This window comes from Lethenteron reissneri, chromosome 55 (assembly GCF_015708825.2).
Source record: "Lethenteron reissneri isolate LAM-NWPU_2019-01 chromosome 55, ASM1570882v1, whole genome shotgun sequence".
In the NCBI taxonomy this organism is placed as follows: Eukaryota; Metazoa; Chordata; class Hyperoartia; order Petromyzontiformes; family Petromyzontidae; genus Lethenteron; species Lethenteron reissneri.
Genome location: NC_083833.1, coordinates 1,228,489 through 1,249,638, shown reverse-complemented (window position 1 = coordinate 1,249,638; position 21,150 = coordinate 1,228,489). Strand labels below are relative to the sequence as shown.

The following is a 21,150-nucleotide window of genomic DNA, read 5'->3' as shown; positions in this document are numbered from 1 at the left end:
AAGTCACGTCTTTCCGACAGACCTGAGGACGGCTGCTTGCGTTGTGGCCAAAACGTCGGAAGAATTATTTTATTATGTTTTATTTTTATTATTTTATTATATCCCTTCTACGTGACTTTACCGAAAGAACCAAGAAGATGAATCCCTGCAGTCACGAAAGCTTTAATTCGAAATTTAAGGGGTCAACACTCACCCTCAAGACAACTGGGGTTCATCTGAACGCAGCTTCACCCTCTTGGCATCTCCGTTGCCTTCCCAGCCGCTATCTCCCAATAAGGCCAACGAGAGGGCATTGCCTCTCTCCCATGTGCAGATCATCGGCCACGGTGGCGAGATGCGATAAGCATCGCCAGAAACCCAGGTGCACGTGGGTCCGACCCCAATTCCCGACCCTGGCGCCTGTATATATTTGTAAGTGTGCACGTCTCTCTCCCAGTTGTGGCCTGGCTTTTCCCCTCCACATCTAGAGACGTGCCTGCAGACTGTTTGGCTGCTCTGCATTTCCACGCCACAAGTCACTTTGTTGAGCTATCATTTGTGGCCAGGTTGCTACTGAAAAAGAGCTATTTTATATGTTTCTCAGTGGGCCTTAACTGGTAAAATAAAACATTGTTTTAGTTGCTGTCAAACCTACTCCCTGTCCTTTGCCAATATCAGGAGTAAGACCACGAGACCATCAAATATAAAACCGTAACCCATTCACGACTTTCATGATCGCTTTGGAACACTGACAGCATTTCTGAAACTTGGTAGCTTTGATCGTGTCATCGTTTCAGATACGTTTATTCCTGAATATAGCAAAAGTGCGTTTTATTGATTATAAACCTCACTGCGTATTGTATAATCCCATATTTTGGGTGAATTACCCTTGTCTTATGCAGCCGCGTGGTGTCAAATATATTCTGTCTCAAGCGTCGAAAAGCTGCCCGATGGCCAGTGGCCCATACCGCATGCATTTTTAATGAGTGGTTTGTAATTGCAGCTGAGCGCCTGTAACTCTTACTCTGAAGACCCATGCACTAATTGTAAAAGCCTCCGTGTCGCCTGCTACGGCTGCTAAAACGCAGACGAGGTAGAACAATGACAACAGTACAATCAATATATTTGGGGTATCTAGACCTGTGAATTATTTGCCGGTCTAGATTCTATGCATTGTCTAGATTCAAGGATTTATGATTATTTTTTATATCCTGTTTTGCTAAGTACGGTGGGGTTAAACCTTTCAGGCATGGCAGCTTTTCAATTACGCGGTGTTGGCAAGGCATGTTTCATGTTGTGTATTCGTGTGCTTTGTGTTGGCAAGGCATTTTTCATGTTGTGTATTCGTGTGGTTTGTGTTGGCAAGGCATGTATTTCATGTTGTGTATTCGTGTGCTTTGTGTTGGCAAGGCATGTGTTTCATGTTGTGTATTCGTGTGGTTTGTGTTGGCAAGGCATGTGTTTCATGTTGTATATTCGTGTGGTTTGTGTTGGCAAGGCATGTATTTATGTTGTGTATTCGTGTGGTTTGTGTTGGCAAGGCATGTGTTTCATGTTGTGTATTCGTGTGGTTTGTGTTGTGGATTGCTAAGTTTGCAATGAAAAAAAATCTAGATAAGTTCAGCTCCGGTGTTCAGTTTTCTCTAAACTTATGAAATAAACAATTGACATGAGTCCGTCTCTTTATTTATACACTGTGCCTATCCTTGTTAAAATTTTCTTCAAGAAACAACGACAGAAACATCGTGAAAATTGAGTTTCCGTAGGCCCTAGGCACAGTGCCGACTGTGCCTAATTGGACAATAAGGCCCTCTTGCCAACTCCGCGAATACAATAGAGAGATCCTTGAGTCGAATCCCACGCCTCGCGAAAGCCACAATCCCAAAGCACCTCGCTTTTAAAAATCACCCTCCCCCGGGGTCGGAGATTTAAAAAAGAAAATCTGCCCCAAAAAAAATTTCTCCCCAAAAAAATTCCCTCTAAAAAATTTCCTTCCCAAAAAATTTCCCTCTAAAAAATTCCCCACCCCCCCCCCAAAAAAAAACAATATCCACCTCCTGTTCGTGGGACTTCACTTCTAGGAAGGAGCGTGACGACATATGGGAAGCTTCGTGAGCATGCAAAACATTCTCAACGCACGGGGGCGGTAAGGATGAACGCATTGAGTCCCAGTTCACAGCTGTGATTTGCTGCATTTTTCCTCTCGGTTTCTCAGTTGTCCTCCACACGAAGTTGCGGTGCCAGTTCTTCAGAACTGAAAACTAATTTCTTTAGAACAGTTTCTGTGTGTGTGTTTAGTTTGTTGTCCTTCCCCCCGGCACCTCCCGATTAGCACGATTGGTTACGCACGGTGCGAACGAGGTTCAGCGTCCACGCGCACTTCACTCTCCAAACTTTGCTGAAAGCCATGTCGAGCCTTGCGAACACGGCGCTCTGCAGCAACACCCCGTGGCTGCCGCTGCTTCTGCTGCTGTTGCCTGCAATTGCTCCAGGTGAGTGAGGACCGCGTTCGCACACGGGGAGATGAACACCAGCCCGGGGAGAGAGGTAGAGTCTGCGTTCAACTCTAGAGACTTCCCCAGGGGCTACCAACCACCACAATCCTGTCCGGGCGCTCCTTGCCCTGGAAATACTTTTATGCAAGAGGTGGCCATAGCGCGAGGCTTATTTGCTTACAAGAATCACGTAGAAGGGAAGTAATAAAATAATAAAAATAAAACATAATAAAATACGTGACTTTACCGAAAGAACCAAGAAGATGAATCCCTGCAGTCACGAAAGCTTTAAATCGAAATTTGCTTACAAGAAGTTTGCATTGATGAGTAATTTTATTTCTCGATTATTGTTTTTTTTTATTTCTTCACAAGTTGTACGCATTCTTAGTAAGCTCGCTAATTAGTACATTGCTACGTCGGTGTTGTTTTAATTAAACTTGTTTCGTCGTGAAGAAGTGAAGTTGATTTTGTTTGATTTGTTGCTTTGCTTTTTGAATGCCTCTCGCCCCCTGTTGTCTCCACAATCCTCCAATGCGTCCGAGAATCTCGCTGACATCCCCCTACCTCATCCTCCTCCTCATCCTCCTCTAGCCGTTGACTACACAGTTGATCATCATCGATTCATTATCCGGCGGTTTCCAACATTATCTGGCGGTCACGGGCCGATCCGTCAAAAGCAGCAGAAACAAAGGCTCTTAAATCAGTCCGGCGATCGGCACGCACACAACACATGTGTTCGTGCCGATAAATAAAGTAGCTACGCTTTGCCGTTTGAATGCCTCTCGCCCCCCTTGTCCTCAAAACCCTCTAATCGAGTGGATCTTACCCTGGGGTACGAGATGCCCTTTGTGGGGGTGCGAGACATGGGCAGATTTTTTTGTAGAAGGTAAATCATCTAAACACAAATAAAAATACGGGCACGCAAGTTACAACTTACTTTGTTTCATCAAACCTCATGTATTTACCGTATAAACATTATTTAAAAACATGTTTGCGATTGAGAACCAAATGGGTGCAAGGCTGCAGTCAAGGTTAAGAACGACTGCTCGAATGCGTCAGAGACTTTAGGGCCTGCCTCACTTTCTCTCCCTTTCATCCTCCTCAGCCGAGGGACCACACACGTCCTGCGAAACACGTTCGCTCATCCCAAAGACAAATTCGCTGCCCGTGTCGGGGTCACGATGCCCCCCCCCCCCCCCCCATCGGCCGAGACTCGATCCGCCAAAACGGGGTGGCTTCGCGTGGCTTTATTGCAAGGTCCCGCGGGGCCAATTTCCGGCCTCTGGTGGCCTCCAGTGCGGCCCCTCACGTGCCCCCCCCCCCTCCATGATAATTCACAAACAGTGAAAACAATCCCCCGCATCATAATCATCACCATCGTCGTCTTCGTGGTGCTGTCACAAACCCAACAATGGTTTCAAATGTGTGGCGGCCTCTGATATCTTATCGGTCGTAGGTCAACCGAGTCGCCTTGGAAAAAATTATTCGATTCTTAGCTTCTCCCATCGTGCTGGGATTTTGTAGGATGCACGTTGAGATGTATAAGGGGCACGGGGTGACCACTACGGTCTGGACTGGTATGTAACAAGGTAGGGGGCACTGGGAAGGGTTGACAGCTTTGTGAATCTCACCCAGGGGTCGGCCAACGTCGCGGCTCTGGAGCTGCATGCTGCTTTTTGGCGTCCCTCTTGCGGATAGCCGTTACACACAAAAAAACGTGAATCTTAAACATCATTAAACGTAAAGATGATGTATTAAATGTGGCATGGAATAGGTGTCTTGGTGACGACTAAATGTACAACAGTCGAACTGTATTGTTGAAGAATAACTAAAGGGGGGAAATAACCTAAATAAACGCAGTTTTATTCTATCACATATTTTGTTCAAGTCAGATTGTGTGTTGTGTTGTCGTCTGCCGTATACCCGCTGCTGTGTTTGTGTACAAGTAGCTGGGCGTGTGGTACGGCTGTCCGAACTTGTTTGGTCAAAGACGAAAACAAACTACAATGGCTCCTACTCTTCTTCTTTGAAATGCTGCCCAACCACGTGATGGACCCACCTCTCCAATGCTGTTCTAGATTTGAAGCTTTCGTGACTGCAAGGATTAATACTCTTAGTTTTTTCCAGTAAAGTCACGTAGGTAAAAATAAATAATAAAATAAAAATTATTGAAATTAAATAATAAATCACGACGTTTCGGAGACAACACAAGTCTCCGTCATCAGGTGGGACCGTCACAGCTAGATTTACTGTATCAAGCGAGGCAAAAATTATTACCTTGTTATCGCGGCATCTCTTGAGGAAGGCCAGCGTCTCGAGAAGCTGACTTCTTGTCTCGTTGTCTGTTAAAAACTCTAACAGATAGGTGCAATTCCTCCCCGTAGATGGTATTATGCTGCCCAACCACGTGATGGAACCCAACTCCCCCATGCTGCCAAATCAGCTGATGGAACCCAACTCCCCCATGCTGCCTAACCAGCTGATGGAACCCAACTCCCCAATGCTGCCCAACCATCTGATGGAACCCAACTCCCCCATGCTGCCCAACCATCTGATGGAACCCAACTCCCCCATGCTGCCCAACCATCTGATGGAACCCAACTCCCCCATGCTGCCCAACCACGTGATGGAACCCAACTGCCCCATGCTGCCCAACCATCTGATGGAACCCAACTCCCCCATGCTGCCCAACCACGTGATGGAACCCAACTCCCCCATGCTGCCCAACCATCTGATGGAACCCAACTCCCCCATGCTGCCCAACCATCTGATGGAACCCAACTCCCCCATGCTGCCCAACCATCTGATGGAACCCAACTCCCCCATGCTGCCCAACCATCTGATGGAACCCAACTCCCCCATGCTGCCCAACCACGTGATGGAACCCAACTCCCCCATGCTGCCCAACCATCTGATGGAACCCAACTCCCCCATGCTGCCCAACCACGTGATGGAACCCAACTCCCCCATGCTGCCCAACCATCTGATGGAACCCAACTCCCCCATGCTGCCCAACCACGTGATGGAACCCAACTCCCCCATGCTGCCCAACCATCTGATGGAACCCAACTGCCCCATGCTGCCCAACCACGTGATGGAACCCAACTCCCCCATGCTGCCCAACCACGTGAGGGAACCCAACTCCCCATGCTGCCCAACCACGTGATGGAACCCAACTCCCCCATGCTGCCCAACCATCTGATGGAACCCAACTCCCCCATGCTGCCCAACCACGTGATGGAACCCAACTCCCCCATGCTGCCCAACCATCTGATGGAACCCAACTGCCCCATGCTGCCCAACCACGTGATGGAACCCAACTCCCCCATGCTGCCCAACCACGTGAGGGAACCCAACTCCCCATGCTGCCCAACCACGTGATGGAACCCAACTCCCCCATGCTGCCCAACCATCTGATGGAACCCAACTCCCTCATGCTGCCCAACCATCTGATGGAACCCAACTCCCCCATCTTGCCCAACCACGTGATGGAACCCAACTCCCCCATGCTGCCCAACCAGCTGATGGAACCCAACTTCCCCATGCTGCCCAACCACGTGATGGAACCCAACTCCCCCATCCTGCCCAACCACGTGATGGAACCCAACTCCCCCATGCTGCCCAACCAGCTGATGGAACCCAACTTCCCCATGCTGCCCAACCACGTGATGGAACCCAACTCCCCCATCTTGCCCAACCACGTGATGGAACCCAACTCCCCCATGCTGCCCAACCAGCTGATGGAACCCAACTTCCCCATGCTGCCCAACCACGTGATGGAACCCAACTCCCCCATCCTGCCCAACCATCTGATGGAACCCAACTCCCCCATGCTGCCAAATCAGCTGATGGGACCCAACTCTCCAATGCTGCCCAACCAGCTGATGGAACCCAACTCCCCCATGCTGCCAAATCAGCTGATGGGACCCAACTCTCCAATGCTGCCCAACCATCTGATGGAACCCAACTCCCCCATGCTGCCCAACCACGTGATGGAACCCAACTCCCCATGCTGCCCAACCATCTGATTGACCCAACTCTCCCATGCTGCCCAACCAGCTGATGGAACCCAACTCCCCCATGCTGCCCAACCACGTGATGGAACCCAACTCCTCATGCTGCCCAACCATCTGATGGACCCAACTCCCCCATGCTGCCCAACCATCTGATGGACCCAACTCCCCATGCTGCCCAACCATCTGATGGACCCAACTCCCCCATGCTGCCCAACCACGTGATGGAACCCAACTCCCCCATGCTGCCAAATCAGCTGATGGAACCCAATTCACCCATTCTGCCCAACCATCTGATGGGATTGCTAACTCGCTCCAAAGTCCCCTCTGCCGTCGCTTCTCGTGCAAGCGGCCACTGCTGCGATACCTCTCCTCACTCAGAGAGACCTCCGCGTGTTCTTGCCGCCCCGTCACCAAACGTCAAGAGGCCTGACAGTTTATTTAACAAAGGAGAAACACGTGTTTTTTGTTGTTGTTCCCTTCGCTTGATACCAACGGAAAACGTGTGCGGTGTTTTGTTTCACAGCGTTTGCTCAAGTTCCCAGCAGTAAGTATGCATGCGCCTTGGACATATGGTTCGGCGAACAAGAAGTTTTCAAGGCAACGGTAAGCATCGATCGATGTTTATTTCACGTGTCAGTATCGTCCCTCAATAAAGTGGGCATCGGTGCACATCACAACGGAACGGGAGCGGTACGGGGCTGGAGGGGGGACCAGAGCGACAGGGATGATAGCAGAGCGCCGCCACGAACCTCGGCCACTAACACCGACTGAGCACCACTTCACTGTCTCATGCGATGAACAGCACGAGACGGTGTGACAAAAATAAGAACAGGTTTTGCCCTTTTCTGGCAATAAAACAGGAGTTGTGTTGAGATTTTCAAACACCAAATAGAAACCTTTTGCAAGGAACCAAGTTCGTACTAAGCACACGCAGTGCTTGTGGTGAACATGTAAACAAACACGCTCTGATTATAATTATAATATTTATATAATTATAATCTGTGCATTGTCTTTGAACAGAGACAGCAGCAGCCTTCTTTATGGCCTCGTCTCACCACCAGTGGCACACCAGATAACATCAAATGGCAATGCATGTAACATTATAGTTACATTATTGTTTGAGACAATGAATATATTATCAGATCATGTTTTGTTTGCATGCTCACCACGAGTGCAGAGAGCAAGTAAGATATCTCGATCAACTCTCCACAACGGAGAACTTTACATTTAAAATTAAATGTGATCTCAGTAGTGCACTCTCAAAATGCACAAATGCGCATCTGTAAAAGTAGTAAACTGTGTGTCTGTATGTCTCCTTCTTTCAGATTGGCATCCCTGTGAATCCATCAATCCTTTGTCGTGGAAGTCAAATCACACAAATTATCAAGGATGTTCAGATGACATGCAACCCTGGTGCTGCACATGGAAACTCACTTATTAAAATGGAACAAAATCCAGAGAGCCTGGACTATTTAAAATATAAATTGGATTGTGGCAAACGATTAGAAGATTCTGAACTGAATTATGCAGATATGTTTGGTAAGTCAATTTAAATGGCATTTTAAGTTCACAAGATTGTCGCTTGTCACTGGCACCTTTTATCATTGCCATCAAATCACAACCCATCACGTTAAAAGTACAGACCTTTAAAAGGGGTGGATTCTATGCATTATTTTACGTATGTATATGTATATTGAACTTCCTTCGCACCGTACGTAGACAACCGAGCTAATCGGAGGTGCGGGGGAAGGACAACAAACTAAACACAAAAAGCAGTTCTCAAGAAAATATTTTTTATTTAGATTTAAAGTGCATAGCTCCAGTGGCTTCGTAATATCGGAAAGAAGAGCGTTCCAGACGGCCGCAGAAGTGCATCTGAAAGTGCGCGATTCAATAGTCATCTTTGTTTGATGTTTAGCCAAAAGCTGCTGCAAGGATGACCTGAGTTTGCGTGATGGTTAATGAGACCAGCAAGGTATTGCGGTTCATTCATGGCAAGCACTTTGTGTGTAATGAGTGTAACCTTAAAATGTTATTCGTTCGGCAATCGGAAACCAATGCAGCCCTCGGTGAGCACATGGTCGGATATTGCAGTAACTGTCACGACGCGTACAATTGCAGTGGTGGCTGTACAAGCAGAACTACAAATGTAGCAGATAAACCTCGTTTCAGCACCTCACCAGCACTGATGCAAGTGATTACACCGTGTGTATGAAGTGTAGTTTAGTTGAAGGTTTCGGCCCAGTCAAAAGCTTCACGGTGGTGAGATGTTAACTGCCTCGCCTGGTATGCAGGAGGTCGTTTGTTCGATTCCGACCCTGATGCCTGTTTATTTGGAGTTTGCGTGTTCTCACCGCGGTCGCGTGGATTTTTCTCCGAGTCCTCCGGGTTTTCCTTCCACATTTAGAAACAATCTTTCAGAGTATTTAGCTGATATACATTTTCAAGCGATAAGCCACTTCGTTGAGCTATCATTTATGGCCAGGTCGCTCATGAAAAATAGCTGTGGAGCTCAGTGAGCCTTACCACTGCATTGGCAGTGGTGCACAAGCAAAACTCAACACATTCATCAATGACACCGTGGCCTTAACTAAAAGGAAAACATAGATAACGGCGATGTTTCAAGAAATGTACCATGAGGAAGGGCCATTGCTTGAAACAGTGACTATTCTACGTTTTCCTTTTAAGGCCACACAGTGGCATTGGCGAATGTGTTGCGGGTTTGTTGTTGTTGTGAAATGTAAGGATGTTCTGCAGATTAAAAAAATTGCAACTTAATATGGATTGGATACAATATGCGGGGTAGTGACACACCATTAATTCTAGATTTTAAGCTTTCGTGACTGCAAGGATTCATACTCTTAGGTTTTTTCGGCAAAGTCACGTAGGTAAAAAATAAAATTAAAAATGAATAAAAGTAATAATATATATTTTATTATTTATTTCTATTATTACTTTTATTAATTTTATTTTTTACCTACGTGACTTTACCGAAAAAACCTCAGAGTATGACACACCATCAGCCTAGCGAAGGTCTAACTGAGCCCTTCAATCATTATGTCTGCTGCATGGTACAAATTATTAAGAAAAAATATTATATTTTCTTACCAGGTAAGGTCCACTGAGTTACACAGCTATTTTCCATGAGCGACCTGGCCACAAATGAGAGCTGAACTAAGTGGATTAATCACGTGGACATTCTATAGCAGCCAAATTCTCTAAACGCACGTTTCTAAATGTGGAAGGAAAAACAGGAGGACTCGGAGAAAAATCCACGTGCTCACGGAGAGAGAGACATGCAAGCTCCAAATATACAGCAGGCATCAGGGTCGAGATTGAACCCACGACCTCCTGTATAGCAGGGGAGGTAGTTAACATCACGTCACCTTACCGCCCTTAACCAGGGTGGGAATCATGCATGCCGCAGCCTTCGTTGGGCAACTGACGAGTCGAGTTGGGCTCGTCTCGCTGGGACCTCTAACGTGGCAAGTTCTGCTCGATTTGGTACTGGTCATCGGGTGCTGCAGTGCAAACATGTACTGCTATAAAAAAAACAATTGAAGGAACTTGTCAAAAATAATTTGAAGGCAAAAAAACACGGAAGTTGCATTCAATGTGGTACTTTGCAATTTTTTTAAAATCTCCAGTGCTCTCCACAACACCGCTGATGAGTAATCCACGCGATGTGCACTGTGACTACCACTTGCACGTGTGCCACGGTGAAGAAGAAATGTCGTGGGATTTTTACGTGAGTACCGAACTGTATGGATGGCAATACATTTTCAATCAATGCTTCTCAATATCAAATGCCTCTCATCCTTCTTCAATCCACAACCACACCAAGACAAGAGTCTAAACTATTACAACTGCAGCACTCGTTTTTTCAAGCTGATCAAAAAAACGACACCGTTTAATCGTTCCTCCGTGGGCCATATGAGCGGTAGAAAGCTGTAATTGAATTTGAGACGGGAGAAGCGACGATTAAGCTGACAAGTGGCTGCTGGGTTTGTGAAAATATCAGTGGATTAGTTCTCCCAATTCATCCAAAACCCGGAGAAGGCAACATTCCCTCCACTCGGTTGAATTCCCCACAGCAGAATAAGCTGCGATGTCTGCTGCACGAGAAAAGCGGACATTGCTTGGAAATCCATGTTCTGCATTTCTGCATGAAAAATCCATGTTCTGCATTTCTGCATGAAAAATCCATGTTCTGCATTTCTGCATGCAAAGGCACGGAAGAACACCCACACAATTCGGCATGGGGGGAGGGGAGGTGAGGTCATTCCACACGATTCGCGGTGCAACCCCACACACCAAGACCATCTAAGATAAATCTGTTTCCTGCTTTGAGCTCGTAAAATATGGTCTGCTCCGGCAGAAATGCGCGGACAGATTGTTCCCCGCTTGAACCCCATTGACGCAGCTTCTGCATTGTGAATGCAGCTGTACAGACACATGCACAGTCGCAGTATAACTACACAGGGCGCTTTGGTGGCTTCGCTGCACCGCCACTTCTGCTTTAGGACTGGGTGCCATCCGTGGAGCGAAGAGTAAATTATTATCATCATGAAATGGGCAAATATATGCCCCTGTGGAAGTTCCCACAGTCTGAACGTTTTATAGTGGAATCCATGAATTCAAGGCCTCTGTTAACATGGAATGTGTTTTTGTATTTTGGCCAGAACTTACATTTAGGGGAGAACCCCTACAATGGCATTACGCAGCCTGGCAGTTAATGGCAGCCCCGGGGGATCTATGTAAGAAGTGGCTGGTGGGTGTTTACCCCACTGTGACCCCAACCGGGAGGCAGGGCTCTGTAATTAGACAATCGATATCAGTGTACAAATTGCGACCTCAAATTGGTGCCGCTATGCTCATCACTGAATTTTTGCACCTTTGCATTTCACTTCACAAACGGAGTCTTTGACTGGAATTCATGAATGTTTGTGTTGGATGCTGAGTGTGTGGACAAGCATTATAGTCCAGGCTGTTTAAAAACATTTACGTTTCATTGTTGCAGTGCTACAGCAGCATACTGTGTGATCTCAGTCGTGCTCACTCAAAAGGGTTCTGCACCTCCGATTAGCACGGTTGGCTATGTACGGTGCGAAAGAAGTTCAGTATACATGCATACTTGTTCATGGGTTGTGCACACTTGCTTTGATTTTGCTATTTAAGTTAAATATAAAAGTTAAATATAAAAGTTAAATATAATTGTAATCTATTCATTTGTGTTCCCGAAATGTTAATTTTAATCAGGAAAATTACTACTCAATGTTTACTTTGTCGCGCAGTGTTTATTTATTATTAATCTTACCCCAATTGATTTTGTTTTATTATCAATGCATGAGGTTATCCGCATTCACAAAGTGCCAACGCTTTTTCATCATTGCACAATTGTGAGTAACGTTCCTAACATTTTATTTTGCAGGTTGCATTGTCACGTTTGAAACTACAATTATTGTGCAATGTTATGTTACAACCATCCGTGACCAGATATTGTGACAATGAAGAAAATCCAACCAAGCTAAACATGACTTACAAGAATCCAGATATGTATATTTGCGGATGGAATTTGGTGTGCCCAACAGGTATGGTATTAAAGCACATCTCCACCATTCCCACGATATCACACATCACCAAACACATCCCTTTATCGGCTCCATAGTCTTGAGCAGCGAGCACCGTTAGCAAACAACTGCAGTAGTGAAACCACGATGGAGTCAGCATTACGTCCCAGCAGCCATCTGTGTCTCCCCCATTCACAACGTGGGTGCAGTCAAGAAGTCTGTCTCCAAGCCAGACGAAACAGGGCGGAGGGGAGAGCATTTTCAGTATTGCAGGTGTCCAGCATTCGATGAATAATGAAGCCACACATGTAAAGTCACGTGCACGTGTACGTACGCTCCGTGTTGTCGCCTAATGGGGCCACAAAAGAGAGGGAGCGAAGGGAGTGAACCAAACTGTAGCAGAGTGGCGAAGGTTTATCTAGAAACGCCATCAATTCATGTAATGTAATTTAGCTGCACGATATTGTGCTTAATATTCTGGCGTGGTGCTAAGCTAGACCTGAAGGCGGATTGAGCATCACGCAAACCAATGGCAGCCAAAACAGGGCAGCAGGACCCTGGGTAATTATCTGAATACCGCAGGCAGATAGGCACCTCGAAGACTAATGGTACCCACAGCATCATCGTGAGATGCATTGTTCAAGGCAGATGAGCCTCAAGTAGACCAATTGCGTCTATAAACACTGGGCTCGCAGCTCTGTGTGTGGGGGCACGGATACCTACTGGCAGTCATCGAATTACGAACGTCTGACTTAAGAACATCCGCACTTACGAACGAGCTTCGGTTAGTTAATTTTTTTACTATCAACTTGCGAACGAAAACTCACTCACACTTGTGAACCGAACAGCGGAACTATTTTGTTCAGCAGAATGATTATCCGTGAGATGTAATGTGTGTGTGCGCACGTACACTTGTGTGTGTGTGAAAGTGAGTGTGTGTGTAAAAGTGTGTGTGTGAAAGTGAGTGTGTGTGTGAAAATGTGTGTAAGTGTGTGTGTGAAAGTGAGTGTGTGTGTGTATGTGTGAAAGTGTGTGTGTGTGAAAGTGTGTGTGACATCTTCGCCGGTTGGAAACATTTAGGCTGGCCTGCCTACGATCCATCCTGGGTTTAACCAGGCTGGAATGTGTGAGGAGCTCACAAGTCCTTGAAAGATCTGGGCAAAGTCCCATCAGTGAGCTCCTCCGGCAGGCAAGGCTGCGTTGGCTGGGTCATGTAGCCCGCATGCCCAGCCACCGCATGCCTAAACAGCTTTTGTTCGGCCGGATCGAGGGGGCTAAACGGGCGCGGCACGGGCTAGAGAAGAGATTGATTGATGTGGTACAGGAGGACGTGGAGCTGAGTGGACTTGCCGATGACTGGTACTAGCGGTGTCAAGATCGGCCTCAGTGGAGGAAGCTCGTGAAGGACGCTACTGGGCAGTTGGAGGCAGTCGCCCTCCAACAACAACGGAGGGCGGAGGAGCGACGCTCACAACAACGAGCGGAGCGCCGGGTGGCTAAAGCACAGCAAGTTGGTACAGTAGGGGGCACAGGTGGTGCATCAGCCAGTCATCTCGGTCATCTCGGTCAGTCGACCCGTGGCACCTGGGTCTGCCCCGTGACCTCCTGCCAGCGGGCGTTCGACACTTCACGTGGCCTCAAGGTGCACTTGGCCTGGCACAAGCGTCGTGGTGACGTCACCGCCACTTAGTGGCGAATGGCGGTTGTTGTGACAGTGAATGTGTGCATGTGCGCGCGTGTTTGTGTGCGTGCACACGTGTCCCCGTGTGTGCGTGTGTGGAGCGGTAGTGCAACGATTAGCGCGCTGCATTACCAAACCAGTGACTCGAGTTCAATGCCCACTCACAACCAACCACAGTGACTATTATTTGAATGGGTCCTGGGCCTCCCCTAGGTCGACTCAGCCTCAAATGAGTACTATCTGGTGCGGTGTGTAAACATCGCGTTTGGTGAGGCAAAGGCGGCCGGGCGTGATTTTGGCCACCCACCCCCTCGTGTGCCGTGCCGGCCTTCATAGGTGCTCGATAACAGCACTTGCCCCGACAGTCTGTTAAGGCTACACAGGGGATCTTTGTCGTTGGTGTGTGTGTGCGTGCGTGTGTGCTTCTGTGTGTGTGTGTGTGCAGATGTGGCGGCACCTGATCCCACCACTTCTAACAAAAAAAACAGCGGTTGCGGTAAGAGAAAATAAAACCGATTCGTAGTCGAGGTATTTTTGGGTTAGATCGCATAAATATAAGTGTGTCGTTAAACCTGCCACCACCCGACACAGCCAATGAGTATGGTTTGTCATGTAAACCGAACATGCCAATTCGTTACGGGTACAGCACACCGGTGTGTTGGAGAGCAAATCCACAACATTTACAATTTGAGTAACGTGACGTTACGCCAGTAATGACAACTGGCATCATCAGGCGACAGCCAGATTTGTGAAGGATCCTCCTCCTGTTTCGTTCTCAGGGTCGAACGTTACCTTGCAGTCAAAAACCTCCAGGAAGTGCCCTGGAGGTTCTTGAGACATACTTACAGATTCAGGTCTCTATATAGATTACATATTTATCACAGTATTCTATGCAAATGTGCACTATTTTTTATTCATGACTTTAGCAATGCTTCCATATGAACATTTAAATACAGTGCATTGTTGTGTTCCGAATTTCGAACCGTTTCACTGATGAATGAGTCTCAGGAACGGAACCCCTTCGTAAGGCAGGGACTGCCAGTACCATTCTCCTGATGCTGTAAAGGGCCAAGGACGATATTTTTGGGCTGTCAAGCCAACTTAGCAATTGTCATTAAAGTATCAACTCTTGGCCAAGGTAGGCCTCCGCAGGAATCATTCGATAGCAGTATTTGCACTCTCAATGTACTATGCAAACCATATATATATGTTTCTGAATTATGGTTGTGTAATCACAGGCCCTGAAGTGGCATGCAGTGCTCTTAAGCTCCACCCTGGCTGCATTACTCCCTTCATCATCTTCCTCTACATTCTAGTCCAGTCGGGTTAGTTGGCTGCAGCAACTCCTGCATTGCAAGGTCAGCAAAGATTACCGACTGTGCTGCTCGGTATGTGTGTCCATAAATGTGTCTTGATATGCATTTCCAAGTGTCCAGATTACATTTTTATATACTCTGAGAAGACGAAACAACATTTCAATATACAATTGTGATCCTACGTCACAGAGATACAATAACAGAATGTTCCAAATGAATACATTCTTTTACTCTTTTGACCCACCACCATTAATTTGAAAAGTTAACAAACTCACGATCACACAAACCATTTCGCAATATAATTATGCATTCCGTGTGCATAAAGGCACAGTGTGGATGTCAATAATTGATGGCAGTGTGAAATGTAAAGTTCAGATGACGTCCTGGGTGGGATGACAGCTAAGCCTGGTGCACGTACTGATACATCCACGGTGGCAGCTCAAACATAACGGGTACGGAGGATTAAAACAGGTGCCTCAATTTGAGACCGACAATTCATGAGCTTAGGGCGGTGTTTGTCAAACCTCATCGGCCCGTGGACCACTCGACACCACCCAGCGCCACCACACGTGGTGACGAAACGCATTCACTTCTCTCTCTAAATACCAGTCATACAAAATCATTCACATTACTGGAACATGAAAAAAAATGTAACGCAGTTATAATTTGTTTTTTTAGGGTAGTTTAATCAGGGTAGTTTACGTAACTTCATTATTGGGGGTATAACGGTGATCTGAAACAAATCGACTTGGCTCCTCCTGAAGCAGTCGAATGAATATAAATCTTTAATGAATATAAAATCTCGACACCAATTTGTAATCTGTTGCCATCTCCAACAATGACATACGAAAGAAGAATGGAGTATAACACAACAGCTGTCCACCCCACCCTTTACCGTGTAGCTCATGCCTGAGCACAATCTGTTACGAGTTTTAGGATGCTTTCAGCTCAGGTCATGTGTAGCGTTATACCTCCACCACGCAGCTCAATGTGCCTGTGGTCAAGGGCCAGCGACCCTTGAACCCAACTCAATTACGATAAGAAACAAAGCCAGGCCTCGAAGGGACGGATCAAAATAGAAATGACTACGAGACAAGGAACTGCGAATCATAGAGGTCAACATCCGTAGCCTGAGATCCAACATCAGAGAACTCGCTTACTTGTGCAAGGAGAAGGAGCCCACAATTGCCATCGTGGTGTAAATATTCCTGGACCCAACTGTTCAAGACGGAGTGGACTGCATTGCAATAACCAGTTACACCACGTGCTGTTGAAGAGATAGAGCTGCTTCATCTGGAGGGGGCACTGCAGTGTACTTCCTACAAGGAATTGCCATCCATCATGACTACCAATGAGATCCAACAGACATGGAATTTATGTGACTCACAGAGTGCCCTTACGTTCCCAGAAGCTACTCATCGGAGCTGTGTACAGACCACCCAGTGCAAACAATGACATATTTGACGACCTGAACACTGAAACTCTGTCAAAAATGACAGAGTTTGATGCATATTCCATCATGCTGGTGGGAGACCTCAATGTCCATCATGAAGACTAGCCAGGTAGCCAAACAACAGACTCAGCTGGCCACCAAGCTCTCTGGCTTGCGAGCTGTAGGCAGGACCGGATTAAGATGTTGTAGACCCCTGGGCTATAGGTCCTGTGAGGCCCCCAGTAATATTTTCAAAAGGAAGCAGGCAAACGGGACGATAGTTGGAGATGCGGTTGGCATCGAGGGATGGTCTATTAACGAGAGGGGTGATGATGGCCGAATTTCAAAGCACCGGAGGATAGAGAAGAATTGAAAAGGGAGAGTAAGGAGGGAAGGACAGAAGTAAGAAGGGAAGCAGGGATAGGGTCAAGGGGTGAGGTGGAGAGATGGACTTTGTAGATGGTAACAGAGAGAAGTTCCTCCACACTCACGGGGGGGGGGGGGGGAGTCGCTGAGGGCAGGCGGAGTGGGGAGCTGGTCGGGGGCTGAGGACAGACGGGGCTGAGTGGGGGACGGGGAAACTGGGGAAGAGGAACGAATCGCATTCGTTTTGGAAGTGAAGAAGAGGGCAAAGTGAGCATGGGATGAAACAGAAGTATTCTGTGAGACTTTCGCACAGAAAGGCCGTCTCCAAGATGCAAAAGGTCCGGCCCCAAACATCTAGCCAAGCAATCTCTGCTCAATTGAGAACATCACCTTCAAGCCCAAAGACAACAATAGGCTGCTGAAGCGACTTTGAAGAGAGATATAACGTTGAGCTGTGAGGTATTGAATGTAACGGGATGCGTGTTCTATTTTGCAGGGAATGATGGAACGCACGCACGAGTTGAAAATGGCACTGGTTTATACAGCATTGAAGTAAACACACACACACACCATAGTTATGCAGCACACAGGTCACGTATGCAGTCACCACGTGACCACCACACACATATTAGTATTTTGCTATCGAAAATTTGTGTATTTTTATACCTCCGTTGTACCGCAGTGTGTCGCAGCGTGAAAGTTGCTTCACGGGCCAATGCACCATGAACACCCTACACACTACACCATGAACACCCTATACGCTGCACCATGAACACCCTACACACTGCACCATGAACACCCTACACACTACACCATGAACACCCTACACACTGCACCATGAACACCCTACACACTACACCATGAACACCCTACACGCTGCACCATGAACACCCTACACGCTGCACCATGATCACCTTGCACCACAAACAGCCTACAACATGCAGGAACCGGACTGAGAATCCTGATACTCGGACTACAACCCCACACACCTAGGCTCTCTGGAGAGACGCAGTCTCGACGTCGTCCTATCATTGCATGCTGCTTCCTCTATGTATTCCCGCATTGGTTCTTCCACTGGCTCTCACGCCGCTTGCTATAATCTTGTAGCAATAGTGCAGCTAGAGTGACATCGCTATTGAATAAATGCGGGGTTTCATTGAGACGCAAAACAATGTTGCGGCACCTGCATCTTGAAAATGCCGACTTTGCTTAAACTTCGAAGTAGATCACCTCTCTCTGCCTCAACGCTTGAGGAGGAAGTCACTGTCACGTGTTGACTACGGTGTACACGTGACGTTAAAAGATCTCTGCATTTTCACGATGACTTCATAATTCTTAGGTCTTTTGCTGCCATGTTATTTTTTACACTGCAATGGTTTTGTAACGGACACTGCTGCCGAATTTTTGGGACCCCATTGAACCATCGTATGTACCTACCACAATCTCTTTTATGGCTTTAATACTATCTAAAGTTGCCAACCGACACGAATGCAAATGTATATCCACATCATCGGTACCAAAGTTACATGAATCCGTCTGAATTATATGCTTGCGACAATGGAACCTAACTACAGAAACGAATCCCTATAAAGCTTAACATTTTGTATCTTTTGTTATTGAATTAATTTGAGGGTTGTGTTCACCTATGCTTATCACTGAAATTCGCTTTTGTTTGTAATAAAAACCAACGTATCCAATATCTTACAGGAGTTGCTTAAAGTCTGTGTGTTGATGAGTGAGGTCGTCTGAACGACGTTGTCGATTTACGTGTAAACGTCGATCTCGTTCCACGCTGCACGAGCCCGACGATTGTTTAACACGTCCCACGTGACGCGCCAAACAAACGACGCTGTCCACGTCACGTGGGACCACGTGCACACCCACGCGCGGACCACGTGCTCACCCACGCGCGGACCACGTGCTCACCCACGCGCGGACCACGTGCTCACCCACGCGCGGACCACGTGCACACCCACGCGCGGACCACGTGCTCACCCACGCGCGGACCACGTGTAGACACCAGAGGTCGCAACCCGGTTTTGATTCCTTACCCGTACCAGGCCGCACCAGGATCGCAAACGGGTACCCGTACCCGGCCGTACCTGTACCCTACCCGTACCCGGCTGGGTACGGGTAGGGTACGGGTATCGGGTACCTGATTGCGACCTCTGGGTTGAAGCCATTTTGCAGGCGCGGGTGGGTTGATTCTAGGAATTTGAATTGTGAGAAGAGACAAGAGGTTGGGAAATGAGTGACAAACAGTTACTCACCAGTGACTCACGGTTTACCCGTACCCATACCCGGCCGCACCAGGGTCGCAAACGGGTACCCGTACCCGGCCGGGTACGGGTAGCCGGGTATCGGGTAGGGTACGGGTATCGGGTACCCGGTTGCGACCTCTGGTAGACACACGCACACACCGAGACCTCGTTCTTTATTTTAATCGGCGCTGTTCGCACAAACGGCGCATCACGTTAGACTGATTAACAATCATCGGACGCGTGCAGCGTGGAACGAGTTGATTTGAATGAGAGGAGAACATCGGTTAACGTGGAGTTTGGGAAACTCTGCACTCGATGCTGCAAACCCCGAACTCGAATATCGGTGGAGTTGTCCAACAAAGAGTCGCTCCACCCGAGTCGGCCACGTCTTCACGGCCTCTCGCCACGACGACTTAGGGGCCGTCCATAAATGACGTCACGCGATTTTGGACGATTTTTGACCCCCCTCAAATATGACGTCACAAAGCTCTGCCCCTCTCCCCCCCAAAAAAAATATAAAACGTGCTTCAAATCGCTTTAAACTATTCTCATTGTAGTGCGTATTTAATGTGGCACTGCACTCTGATGTTGTAGGAGAAAACATTTATTAAAAAGTCTATTTAATTAAGTAGAACGTGTTGTCTATATTTATTTAAAATTGCGCATTTTGATGTGACGTCACATTTCTCAACCCCCCCCCCCCCTCGTCACACATCGTCACAAATGTCTGACCACCCCTTCCCCCAGGTGCGTGACGTCATTTATGGACGGCCCCTTAACACAACTTCGCAGGCACTCCCGCCTGCCTCTTGACACGCGCACCTGAATTCAAGGACCGTGCACTCAAGAAAGCGTTGTTCCAGTGACTCGCGATTAGCACGGTTGGCCTACGTACGGTGTGAAAGAGGTTCAACGTAAATACGAATGTGCCATTGCAGAATCGAGATGAGAACGAGTCGGGGAGAATCGGCGCGCCAGCGTATCCGGCGTCGATAGTTACATTGACTCGGATTATTCAATTCAATCTCTCGAATTTTCTAACTCGCCTGGTACAATTTAAACGTCGTGACGTGGGTGACACCAGCCAGGAGCTTCCGTGCCACCCGTAGAGTTTGCTGCGATGTGATTTTTTTTATGACACAATACGATTAAAATGTGTCCGATGCGTGTCCCCGTGTCTCTGTGTGTGCGTGTCCCCGTGTGTCTGTGTGTCCCAGTGTCTTTACGTGCCTCTGTGTGTCCCCGTGTCTCCACGTGTCTCTGTGTCCCCGTGTTTCTGCGTGTCCCCGTGTCTCTGTGTGTTTGCGTGTCCCCGTGTCTTCATGTGTCTCTGTGTGTCCCCGTGTCTCCACGTGTCTCTGTGCGTGTCCCCGTGTCTCCACGCGTCTCTGTGTCTCTGTGTGTCCCCGTGTCTCCACATGTCTCTGCGTGTCCCCGTGTCTCCACGCGTCTCTGTGTGTGTGCGTGTCCCCGTGTCTCCATGTGTCTCTGTGTGTCCCCGTGTCTCCACGTGTCTCTGCGTGTCCCCGTGTCTCCACGTGTCTCTGCGTGTCCCCGTGTCTCCACATGTCTCTGTCCCCGTGTCTCCACATGTCTCTGTGTGTCCCCGTGTCTCCACGTGTCTCTGTGTGTCCCCGTGTCTCCACGTGTCTCTGCGTGTCCCCGTGTCTCCACGTGTCTCTGTCCCCGTGTCTCCACATGTCTCTGTCCCCGTGTCTCCACATGTCTCTGTGTGTCCCCGTGTCTCCAGGTGTCTCTGTGTGTCCCCGTGTCTCCACGTGTCTCTGTGCGTCTTTACGTGTCCCTATGTCTTAGCACTTCTCCCGTGTCTTCTTCATGCTGCCCATTGTCTCTGTGTGTCCCCGAGTCTATCTCTGTGTATCTGCGTGTCGCTATGTGTCTCCCCGTGTCTCCACGTGTCTCTACGTGTCTCACTGTGTCTCGGCGTGTCTTTGTGTCTCCCCGTGTCTCCCCATGTATCTGTGTGTCTCCGCGTCTCTATGTGTGTCTCTGTGTGTCTCCGCGTGTCTCCCC

The 21,150-nt window shown here is 47.9% G+C and overlaps 1 long non-coding RNA gene across 1 annotated transcript; it reads left to right on the top strand.

The window, feature by feature from the left end:
• Positions 1–2,179: 2,179 nt before the first annotated feature.
• Positions 2,180–19,262, top strand: LOC133356777 (uncharacterized). Its single transcript, XR_009756892.1, has 8 exons — positions 2,180–2,471; positions 7,014–7,093; positions 7,816–8,029; positions 10,138–10,238; positions 11,922–12,081; positions 14,187–14,237; positions 14,980–15,099; positions 17,352–19,262. It is a non-coding gene; the product is annotated as an uncharacterized LOC133356777 (long non-coding RNA).
• Positions 19,263–21,150: the final 1,888 nt, after the last annotated feature.